Source organism: Oncorhynchus keta, chromosome 4, assembly GCF_023373465.1.
Source record: "Oncorhynchus keta strain PuntledgeMale-10-30-2019 chromosome 4, Oket_V2, whole genome shotgun sequence".
NCBI lineage: Eukaryota > Metazoa > Chordata > Actinopteri > Salmoniformes > Salmonidae > Oncorhynchus > Oncorhynchus keta.
Genome location: NC_068424.1, coordinates 87884153 through 87896941, shown reverse-complemented (window position 1 = coordinate 87896941; position 12789 = coordinate 87884153). Strand labels below are relative to the sequence as shown.

At 49.8% G+C, this 12789-nt stretch overlaps 1 protein-coding gene across 50 annotated transcripts in view; it reads right to left on the bottom strand.

The window, feature by feature from the left end:
* LOC118375535 (non-histone chromosomal protein HMG-14A-like) overlaps nucleotides 1–12789 on the bottom strand; it is a 36052-nt gene that overhangs the window by 15373 nt on the left and 7890 nt on the right. The gene's annotated exons all lie outside the window — the stretch shown is intronic.

The window sequence follows — 12789 nt, the reverse complement described above, 5'->3', positions numbered from 1 at the left end:
TCTCTTTCTGGGTGGGGGGATGACAGACATTATCTACAGAGCCTTCTCTTTCTGGGTGGGGGGTGACAGACATTATCTACAGAGCCTTCTCTTTCTGGGTGGGGGGATGACAGACATTATCTACAGAGCCTTCTCTTTCTGGGTGGGGGGATGACAGACATTATCTACAGAGCCTTCTCTTTCTGGGTGGGGGGATGACAGACATTATCTACAGAGCCTTCTCTTTCTGGGTGGGGGGATGACAGACATTATCTACAGAGCCTTCTCTTTCTGGGTGGGGGATGACAGACATTATCTACAGAGCCTTCTCTTTCTGGGTGGGGGGATGACAGACATTATCTACAGAGCCTTCTCTTTCTGGGTGGGGGGATGACAGACATTATCTACAGAGCCTTCTCTTTCTGGGTGGGGGATGACAGACATTATCTACAGAGCCTTCTCTTTCTGGGTGGGGGGATGACAGACATTATCTACAGAGCCTTCTCTTTCTGGGTGGGGGATGACAGACATTATCTACAGAGCCTTCTCTTTCTGGGTGGGGGGGATGACAGACATTATCTACAGAGCCTTCTCTTTCTGGGTGGGGGGATGACAGACATTATCTACAGAGCCTTCTCTTTCTGGGTGGGGGGATGACAGACATTATCTACAGAGCCTTCTCTTTCTGGGCGGGGGGTGACAGACATTATCTACAGAGCCTTCTCTTTCTGGGTGGGGGGATGACAGACATTATCTACAGAGCCTTCTCTTTCTGGGTGGGGGGATGACAGACATTATCTACAGAGCCTTCTCTTTCTGGGTGGGGGATGACAGACATTATCTACAGAGCCTTCTCTTTCTGGGTGGGGGATGACAGACATTATCTACAGAGCCTTCTCTTTCTGGGTGGGGGGATGACAGACATTATCTACAGAGCCTTCTCTTTCTGGGTGGGGGATGACAGACATTATCTACAGAGCCTTCTCTTTCTGGGTGGGGGGATGACAGACATTATCTACAGAGCCTTCTCTTTCTGGGTGGGGGGATGACAGACATTATCTACAGAGCCTTCTCTTTCTGGGTGGGGGGGATGACAGACATTATCTACAGAGCCTTCTCTTTCTGGGTGGGGGGGATGACAGACATTATCTACAGAGCCTTCTCTTTCTGGGTGGGGGGTGACAGACATTATCTACAGAGCCTTCTCTTTCTGGGTGGGGGGATGACAGACATTATCTACAGAGCCTTCTCTTTCTGGGTGGGGGATGACAGACATTATCTACAGAGCCTTCTCTTTCTGGGTGGGGGATGACAGACATTATCTACAGAGCCTTCTCTTTCTGGGTGGGGGGATGACAGACATTATCTACAGAGCCTTCTCTTTCTGGGGGGGGGGGGATGACAGACATTATCTACAGAGCCTTCTCTTTCTGGGTGGGGGGATGACAGACATTATCTACAGAGCCTTCTCTTTCTGGGTGGGGGGATGACAGACATTATCTACAGAGCCTTCTCTTTCTGGGTGGGGGGATGACAGACATTATCTACAGAGCCTTCTCTTTCTGGGTGGGGGGATGACAGACATTATCTACAGAGCCTTCTCTTTCTGGGTGGGGGGATGACAGACATTATCTACAGAGCCTTCTCTTTCTGGGTGGGGGGATGACAGACATTATCTACAGAGCCTTCTCTTTCTGGGTGGGGGGGGATGACAGACATTATCTACAGAGCCTTCTCTTTCTGGGTGGGGGGATGACAGACATTATCTACAGAGCCTTCTCTTTCTGGGTGGGGGGATGACAGACATTATCTACAGAGCCTTCTCTTTCTGGGTGGGGGGATGACAGACATTATCTACAGAGCCTTCTCTTTCTGGGTGGGGGATGACAGACATTATCTACAGAGCCTTCTCTTTCTGGGTGGGGGGATGACAGACATTATCTACAGAGCCTTCTCTTTCTGGGTGGGGGGGATGACAGACATTATCTACAGAGCCTTCTCTTTCTGGGTGGGGGATGACAGACATTATCTACAGAGCCTTCTCTTTCTGGGTGGGGGATGACAGACATTATCTACAGAGCCTTCTCTTTCTGGGTGGGGGGATGACAGACATTATCTACAGAGCCTTCTCTTTCTGGGTGGGGGGATGACAGACATTATCTACAGAGCCTTCTCTTTCTGGGTGGGGGGATGACAGACATTATCTACAGAGCCTTCTCTTTCTGGGTGGGGGATGACAGACATTATCTACAGAGCCTTCTCTTTCTGGGTGGGGGGGGATGACAGACATTATCTACAGAGCCTTCTCTTTCTGGGTGGGGGGATGACAGACATTATCTACAGAGCCTTCTCTTTCTGGGTGGGGGATGACAGACATTATCTACAGAGCCTTCTCTTTCTGGGTGGGGGGGATGACAGACATTATCTACAGAGCCTTCTCTTTCTGGGTGGGGGGATGACAGACATTATCTACAGAGCCTTCTCTTTCTGGGTGGGGGGGATGACAGACATTATCTACAGAGCCTTCTCTTTCTGGGTGGGGGGATGACAGACATTATCTACAGAGCCTTCTCTTTCTGGGTGGGGGGATGACAGACATTATCTACAGAGCCTTCTCTTTCTGGGTGGGGGGATGACAGACATTATCTACAGAGCCTTCTCTTTCTGGGTGGGGGATGACAGACATTATCTACAGAGCCTTCTCTTTCTGGGTGGGGGGATGACAGACATTATCTACAGAGCCTTCTCTTTCTGGGTGGGGGGATGACAGACATTATCTACAGAGCCTTCTCTTTCTGGGCGGGGGGGGGTGACAGACATTATCTACAGAGCCTTCTCTTTCTGGGTGGGGGATGACAGACATTATCTACAGAGCCTTCTCTTTCTGGGTGGGGGGATGACAGACATTATCTACAGAGCCTTCTCTTTCTGGGTGGGGGGATGACAGACATTATCTACAGAGCCTTCTCTTTCTGGGTGGGGGGATGACAGACATTATCTACAGAGCCTTCTCTTTCTGGGTGGGGGGGGATGACAGACATTATCTACAGAGCCTTCTCTTTCTGGGTGGGGGATGACAGACATTATCTACAGAGCCTTCTCTTTCTGGGTGGGGGGATGACAGACATTATCTACAGAGCCTTCTCTTTCTGGGTGGGGGATGACAGACATTATCTACAGAGCCTTCTCTTTCTGGGTGGGGGGGATGACAGACATTATCTACAGAGCCTTCTCTTTCTGGGTGGGGGGATGACAGACATTATCTACAGAGCCTTCTCTTTCTGGGTGGGGGGATGACAGACATTATCTACAGAGCCTTCTCTTTCTGGGTGGGGGATGACAGACATTATCTACAGAGCCTTCTCTTTCTGGGTGGGGGGATGACAGACATTATCTACAGAGCCTTCTCTTCCTGGGTGGGGGGGATGACAGACATTATCTACAGAGCCTTCTCTTTCTGGGTGGGGGGGATGACAGACATTATCTACAGAGCCTTCTCTTTCTGGGTGGGGGATGACAGACATTATCTACAGAGCCTTCTCTTTCTGGGTGGGGGGATGACAGACATTATCTACAGAGCCTTCTCTTTCTGGGTGGGGGATGACAGACATTATCTACAGAGCCTTCTCTTTCTGGGTGGGGGGATGACAGACATTATCTACAGAGCCTTCTCTTTCTGGGTGGGGGATGACAGACATTATCTACAGAGCCTTCTCTTTCTGGGTGGGGGGGATGACAGACATTATCTACAGAGCCTTCTCTTTCTGGGTGGGGGGATGACAGACATTATCTACAGAGCCTTCTCTTTCTGGGTGGGGGGATGACAGACATTATCTACAGAGCCTTCTCTTTCTGGGTGGGGGATGACAGACATTATCTACAGAGCCTTCTCTTTCTGGGTGGGGGGATGACAGACATTATCTACAGAGCCTTCTCTTTCTGGGTGGGGGATGACAGACATTATCTACAGAGCCTTCTCTTTCTGGGTGGGGGGATGACAGACATTATCTACAGAGCCTTCTCTTTCTGGGTGGGGGGGATGACAGACATTATCTACAGAGCCTTCTCTTTCTGGGTGGGGGGATGACAGACATTATCTACAGAGCCTTCTCTTTCTGGGTGGGGGATGACAGACATTATCTACAGAGCCTTCTCTTTCTGGGTGGGGGGATGACAGACATTATCTACAGAGCCTTCTCTTTCTGGGTGGGGGGATGACAGACATTATCTACAGAGCCTTCTCTTTCTGGGTGGGGGGATGACAGACATTATCTACAGAGCCTTCTCTTTCTGGGTGGGGGGATGACAGACATTATCTACAGAGCCTTCTCTTTCTGGGTGGGGGATGACAGACATTATCTACAGAGCCTTCTCTTTCTGGGTGGGGGATGACAGACATTATCTACAGAGCCTTCTCTTTCTGGGTGGGGGGGATGACAGACATTATCTACAGAGCCTTCTCTTTCTGGGTGAGGGGGGATGACAGACATTATCTACAGAGCCTTCTCTTTCTGGGTGGGGGGATGACAGACATTATCTACAGAGCCTTCTCTTTCTGGGTGGGGGGGATGACAGACATTATCTACAGAGCCTTCTCTTTCTGGGTGGGGGGATGACAGACATTATCTACAGAGCCTTCTCTTTCTGGGTGGGGGGATGACAGACATTATCTACAGAGCCTTCTCTTTCTGGGTGGGGGGATGACAGACATTATCTACAGAGCCTTCTCTTTCTGGGTGGGGGGGGATGACAGACATTATCTACAGAGCCTTCTCTTTCTGGGTGGGGGATGACAGACATTATCTACAGAGCCTTCTCTTTCTGGGTGGGGGGATGACAGACATTATCTACAGAGCCTTCTCTTTCTGGGTGGGGGGATGACAGACATTATCTACAGAGCCTTCTCTTTCTGGGTGGGGGATGACAGACATTATCTACAGAGCCTTCTCTTTCTGGGTGGGGGATGACAGACATTATCTACAGAGCCTTCTCTTTCTGGGTGGGGGGGGATGACAGACATTATCTACAGAGCCTTCTCTTTCTGGGTGGGGGGATGACAGACATTATCTACAGAGCCTTCTCTTTCTGGGTGGGGGGATGACAGACATTATCTACAGAGCCTTCTCTTTCTGGGTGGGGGATGACAGACATTATCTACAGAGCCTTCTCTTTCTGGGTGGGGGGGATGACAGACATTATCTACAGAGCCTTCTCTTTCTGGGTGGGGGGATGACAGACATTATCTACAGAGCCTTCTCTTTCTGGGTGGGGGATGACAGACATTATCTACAGAGCCTTCTCTTTCTGGGTGGGGGGATGACAGACATTATCTACAGAGCCTTCTCTTTCTGGGTGGGGGGATGACAGACATTATCTACAGAGCCTTCTCTTTCTGGGTGGGGGGATGACAGACATTATCTACAGAGCCTTCTCTTTCTGGGTGGGGGGGGATGACAGACATTATCTACAGAGCCTTCTCTTTCTGGGTGGGGGGATGACAGACATTATCTACAGAGCCTTCTCTTTCTGGGTGGGGGGATGACAGACATTATCTACAGAGCCTTCTCTTTCTGGGTGGGGGGATGACAGACATTATCTACAGAGCCTTCTCTTTCTGGGTGGGGGGTGACAGACATTATCTACAGAGCCTTCTCTTTCTGGGTGGGGGGATGACAGACATTATCTACAGAGCCTTCTCTTTCTGGGTGGGGATGACAGACATTATCTACAGAGCCTTCTCTTTCTGGGTGGGGGGATGACAGACATTATCTACAGAGCCTTCTCTTTCTGGGTGGGGGGATGACAGACATTATCTACAGAGCCTTCTCTTTCTGGGTGGGGGGATGACAGACATTATCTACAGAGCCTTCTCTTTCTGGGTGGGGGGATGACAGACATTATCTACAGAGCCTTCTCTTTCTGGGTGGGGGGATGACAGACATTATCTACAGAGCCTTCTCTTTCTGGGTGGGGGGATGACAGACATTATCTACAGAGCCTTCTCTTTCTGGGTGGGGGGATGACAGACATTATCTACAGAGCCTTCTCTTTCTGGGTGGGGGGATGACAGACATTATCTACAGAGCCTTCTCTTTCTGGGTGGGGGGATGACAGACATTATCTACAGAGCCTTCTCTTTCTGGGTGGGGGATGACAGACATTATCTACAGAGCCTTCTCTTTCTGGGTGGGGGGATGACAGACATTATCTACAGAGCCTTCTCTTTCTGGGTGGGGGGATGACAGACATTATCTACAGAGCCTTCTCTTTCTGGGTGGGGGATGACAGACATTATCTACAGAGCCTTCTCTTTCTGGGTGGGGGGATGACAGACATTATCTACAGAGCCTTCTCTTTCTGGGTGGGGGGATGACAGACATTATCTACAGAGCCTTCTCTTTCTGGGTGGGGGATGACAGACATTATCTACAGAGCCTTCTCTTTCTGGGTGGGGGGGGATGACAGACATTATCTACAGAGCCTTCTCTTTCTGGGTGGGGGGATGACAGACATTATCTACAGAGCCTTCTCTTTCTGGGTGGGGGGATGACAGACATTATCTACAGAGCCTTCTCTTTCTGGGTGATCTACAGAGGGGGGATGACAGACATTATCTACAGAGCCTTCTCTTTCTGGGTGGGGGATGACAGACATTATCTACAGAGCCTTCTCTTTCTGGGTGGGGGGATGACAGACATTATCTACAGAGCCTTCTCTTTCTGGGTGGGGGGATGACAGACATTATCTACAGAGCCTTCTCTTTCTGGGTGGGGGGATGACAGACATTATCTACAGAGCCTTCTCTTTCTGGGTGGGGGGATGACAGACATTATCTACAGAGCCTTCTCTTTCTGGGTGGGGGGATGACAGACATTATCTACAGAGCCTTCTCTTTCTGGGTGGGGGATGACAGACATTATCTACAGAGCCTTCTCTTTCTGGGTGGGGGATGACAGACATTATCTACAGAGCCTTCTCTTTCTGGGTGGGGGGATGACAGACATTATCTACAGAGCCTTCTCTTTCTGGGTGGGGGGATGACAGACATTATCTACAGAGCCTTCTCTTTCTGGGTGGGGGGATGACAGACATTATCTACAGAGCCTTCTCTTTCTGGGTGGGGGGATGACAGACATTATCTACAGAGCCTTCTCTTTCTGGGCGGGGGGATGACAGACATTATCTACAGAGCCTTCTCTTTCTGGGTGGGGGGATGACAGACATTATCTACAGAGCCTTCTCTTTCTGGGTGGGGGGTGACAGACATTATCTACAGAGCCTTCTCTTTCTGGGTGGGGGATGACAGACATTATCTACAGAGCCTTCTCTTTCTGGGTGGGGGGGATGACAGACATTATCTACAGAGCCTTCTCTTTCTGGGTGGGGGGATGACAGACATTATCTACAGAGCCTTCTCTTTCTGGGTGGGGGGATGACAGACATTATCTACAGAGCCTTCTCTTTCTGGGTGGGGGGATGACAGACATTATCTACAGAGCCTTCTCTTTCTGGGTGGGGGATGACAGACATTATCTACAGAGCCTTCTCTTTCTGGGTGGGGGGGATGACAGACATTATCTACAGAGCCTTCTCTTTCTGGGTGGGGGGATGACAGACATTATCTACAGAGCCTTCTCTTTCTGGGTGGGGGGGATGACAGACATTATCTACAGAGCCTTCTCTTTCTGGGTGGGGGGGGGATGACAGACATTATCTACAGAGCCTTCTCTTTCTGGGTGGGGGTGACAGACATTATCTACAGAGCCTTCTCTTTCTGGGTGGGGGGGGATGACAGACATTATCTACAGAGCCTTCTCTTTCTGGGTGGGGGGATGACAGACATTATCTACAGAGCCTTCTCTTTCTGGGTGGGGGGATGACAGACATTATCTACAGAGCCTTCTCTTTCTGGGTGGGGGATGACAGACATTATCTACAGAGCCTTCTCTTTCTGGGTGGGGGGATGACAGACATTATCTACAGAGCCTTCTCTTTCTGGGTGGGGGGATGACAGACATTATCTACAGAGCCTTCTCTTTCTGGGTGGGGGATGACAGACATTATCTACAGAGCCTTCTCTTTCTGGGTGGGGGGATGACAGACATTATCTACAGAGCCTTCTCTTTCTGGGTGGGGGGATGACAGACATTATCTACAGAGCCTTCTCTTTCTGGGTGGGGGGATGACAGACATTATCTACAGAGCCTTCTCTTTCTGGGTGGGGGGATGACAGACATTATCTACAGAGCCTTCTCTTTCTGGGTGGGGGGATGACAGACATTATCTACAGAGCCTTCTCTTTCTGGGTGGGGGGATGACAGACATTATCTACAGAGCCTCTTTTCTCATTATCTACAGAGCCTTCTTTCTGGGTGGGGGGGATGACAGACATTATCTACAGAGCCTTCTCTTTCTGGGTGGGGGGATGACAGACATTATCTACAGAGCCTTCTCTTTCTGGGTGGGGGGATGACAGACATTATCTACAGAGCCTTCTCTTTCTGGGTGGGGGGATGACAGACATTATCTACAGAGCCTTCTCTTTCTGGGTGGGGGGGATGACAGACATTATCTACAGAGCCTTCTCTTTCTGGGTGGGGGATGACAGACATTATCTACAGAGCCTTCTCTTTCTGGGTGGGGGGATGACAGACATTATCTACAGAGCCTTCTCTTTCTGGGTGGGGGATGACAGACATTATCTACAGAGCCTTCTCTTTCTGGGTGGGGGGATGACAGACATTATCTACAGAGCCTTCTCTTTCTGGGTGGGGGGATGACAGACATTATCTACAGAGCCTTCTCTTTCTGGGTGGGGGATGACAGACATTATCTACAGAGCCTTCTCTTTCTGGGTGGGGGGATGACAGACATTATCTACAGAGCCTTCTCTTTCTGGGTGGGGGGATGACAGACATTATCTACAGAGCCTTCTCTTTCTGGGTGGGGGATGACAGACATTATCTACAGAGCCTTCTCTTTCTGGGTGGGGGATGACAGACATTATCTACAGAGCCTTCTCTTTCTGGGTGGGGGGATGACAGACATTATCTACAGAGCCTTCTCTTTCTGGGTGGGGGATGACAGACATTATCTACAGAGCCTTCTCTTTCTGGGTGGGGGGGGATGACAGACATTATCTACAGAGCCTTCTCTTTCTGGGTGGGGGGATGACAGACATTATCTACAGAGCCTTCTCTTTCTGGGTGGGGGGGATGACAGACATTATCTACAGAGCCTTCTCTTTCTGGGTGGGGGGATGACAGACATTATCTACAGAGCCTTCTCTTTCTGGGTGGGGGGATGACAGACATTATCTACAGAGCCTTCTCTTTCTGGGTGGGGGGATGACAGACATTATCTACAGAGCCTTCTCTTTCTGGGTGGGGGGATGACAGACATTATCTACAGAGCCTTCTCTTTCTGGGTGGGGGATGACAGACATTATCTACAGAGCCTTCTCTTTCTGGGTGGGGGGGATGACAGACATTATCTACAGAGCCTTCTCTTTCTGGGTGGGGGGGATGACAGACATTATCTACAGAGCCTTCTCTTTCTGGGTGGGGGGGATGACAGACATTATCTACAGAGCCTTCTTTCTTGGGGGATCTGGGCCTTCTCTTTCTGGGTGGGGGGATGACAGACATTATCTACAGAGCCTTCTCTTTCTGGGTGGGGGGATGACAGACATTATCTACAGAGCCTTCTCTTTCTGGGTGGGGGGATGACAGACATTATCTACAGAGCCTTCTCTTTCTGGGTGGGGGATGACAGACATTATCTACAGAGCCTTCTCTTTCTGGGTGGGGGGATGACAGACATTATCTACAGAGCCTTCTCTTTCTGGGTGGGGGGATGACAGACATTATCTACAGAGCCTTCTCTTTCTGGGTGGGGGGATGACAGACATTATCTACAGAGCCTTCTCTTTCTGGGTGGGGGGATGACAGACATTATCTACAGAGCCTTCTCTTTCTGGGTGGGGGATGACAGACATTATCTACAGAGCCTTCTCTTTCTGGGTGGGGGGATGACAGACATTATCTACAGAGCCTTCTCTTTCTGGGTGGGGGATGACAGACATTATCTACAGAGCCTTCTCTTTCTGGGGGGGGGGGATGACAGACATTATCTACAGAGCCTTCTCTTTCTGGGTGGGGGGGATGACAGAGCCTTCTCTTTCATTATCTACAGAGCCTTCTCTTTCTGGGTGGGGGGGATGACAGACATTATCTACAGAGCCTTCTCTTTCTGGGTGGGGGGATGACAGACATTATCTACAGAGCCTTCTCTTTCTGGGTGGGGGGATGACAGACATTATCTACAGAGCCTTCTCTTTCTGGGTGGGGGGATGACAGACATTATCTACAGAGCCTTCTCTTTCTGGGTGGGGGGATGACAGACATTATCTACAGAGCCTTCTCTTTCTGGGTGGGGGGATGACAGACATTATCTACAGAGCCTTCTCTTTCTGGGTGGGGGATGACAGACATTATCTACAGAGCCTTCTCTTTCTGGGTGGGGGGGATGACAGACATTATCTACAGAGCCTTCTCTTTCTGGGTGGGGGATGACAGACATTATCTATCTACAGAGCCTCTCTCTTTCTGGGTGGGGGGTGACAGACATTATCTACAGAGCCTTCTCTTTCTGGGTGGGGGGATGACAGACATTATCTACAGAGCCTTCTCTTTCTGGGTGGGGGGTGACAGACATTATCTACAGAGCCTTCTCTTTCTGGGTGGGGGGATGACAGACATTATCTACAGAGCCTTCTCTTTCTGGGTGGGGGGATGACAGACATTATCTACAGAGCCTTCTCTTTCTGGGTGGGGGGATGACAGACATTATCTACAGAGCCTTCTCTTTCTGGGCGGGGGGGATGACAGACATTATCTACAGAGCCTTCTCTTTCTGGGTGGGGGGATGACAGACATTATCTACAGAGCCTTCTCTTTCTGGGTGGGGGGATGACAGACATTATCTACAGAGCCTTCTCTTTCTGGGTGGGGGGATGACAGACATTATCTACAGAGCCTTCTCTTTCTGGGTGGGGGGATGACAGACATTATCTACAGAGCCTTCTCTTTCTGGGTGGGGGGATGACAGACATTATCTACAGAGCCTTCTCTTTCTGGGTGGGGGGATGACAGACATTATCTACAGAGCCTTCTCTTTCTGGGTGGGGGGGATGACAGACATTATCTACAGAGCCTTCTCTTTCTGGGTGGGGGGATGACAGACATTATCTACAGAGCCTTCTCTTTCTGGGTGGGGGGGATGACAGACATTATCTACAGAGCCTTCTCTTTCTGGGTGGGGGGTGACAGACATTATCTACAGAGCCTTCTCTTTCTGGGTGGGGGGGGATGACAGACATTATATACAGAGCCTTCTCTTTCTGGGTGGGGGGGGTGACAGACATGATCTACAGAGCCTTCTCTTTCTGGGGGGGGGGGATGACAGACATTATCTACAGAGCCTTCTCTTTCTGGGTGGGGGGGATGACAGACATTATCTACAGAGCCTTCTCTTTCTGGGTGGGGGGATGACAGACATTATCTACAGAGCCTTCTCTTTCTGGGTGGGGGATGACAGACATTATCTACAGAGCCTTCTCTTTCTGGGTGGGGGGATGACAGACATTATCTACAGAGCCTTCTCTTTCTGGGCGGGGGGATGACAGACATTATCTACAGAGCCTTCTCTTTCTGGGCGGGGGGATGACAGACATTATCTACAGAGCCTTCTCTTTCTGGGCGGGGGGGGGGTGACAGACATTATCTACAGAGCCTTCTCTTTCTGGGTGGGGGGGATGACAGACATTATCTACAGAGCCTTCGGAAAGTATTCAAACTCCTTGACTTTTTCCACATTTTAGGTTACAGCCTTATTCTAAAATGGATTAAATCTGTTTTTTTTGAGTGGCCCCGCACAAAACCCCATATTGACAAAGCAAAAATGTTTTTTTTTTATACATTTTCTCCAGAGATGTTCGATTGGTTCCAAGTCCGGGCTCTGGCTGGGCCACTCGAGGACATTCATAGACTTGACCCTTAGCCACTCCTGCGTTGTCTTGGTTGTGTGCTTAGTGTCGTTGTCCTATTGGAAGGTGAACCTTCGCCCCAATCTGATGTCCTGAGCGCTCTGGAGCAGGTTTTCATCATGGATCTCTCCGTACTTTGCGCCATTCACCTTTCCCTTGATCCTGACTAGTCTCCCTGCCGTTGAAAAACAACCCCACAACATGATGCTTCCACCAACATGCTTCACTGTAGGGATGGTGCCAGGTTTCTTCCAGATGTGACACTTGGCATTCAGGCCAAAGACTTCAATCATGGTTTCATCAGACCAGAGGATCTTGTTTTTAGGTGCCTTTTACTGAGGAGTGGCTTCCGTCTGGTCACTCTACCATAAAGGCCTGCTTGGTGGAGTGCTGCAGAGATGGTTGTCCTTCTGGAAGGTTTTCCCATCAACACAGAGGAATTCTGGAGCTCTGTCAGAGTGACCATCGGGTTCTTGGTCACCTCCCTGACCAAGACCCTTCTCCTCCTATTGCTCAGTTTGGCCGGGCGGCCAGCTCTAAAACATTAGCAAAAAAATCTAAAAACCTGTTTTTACTTCATCATTACGGGGTATTGTGTGTAGATTGAAGAGAATGTATGTATTTTTGTGCCCATTTTAGAATAAGGCTGTAACTTAACAACACTCTCTCCAAAGGCACTGTATACTATGTTCATATGTATGCCTTCTCTTTCTGGAGAGGGGGGTTTAGGGTTGTGTTTTTAGTGATGATTCTGGGGTTTGTAG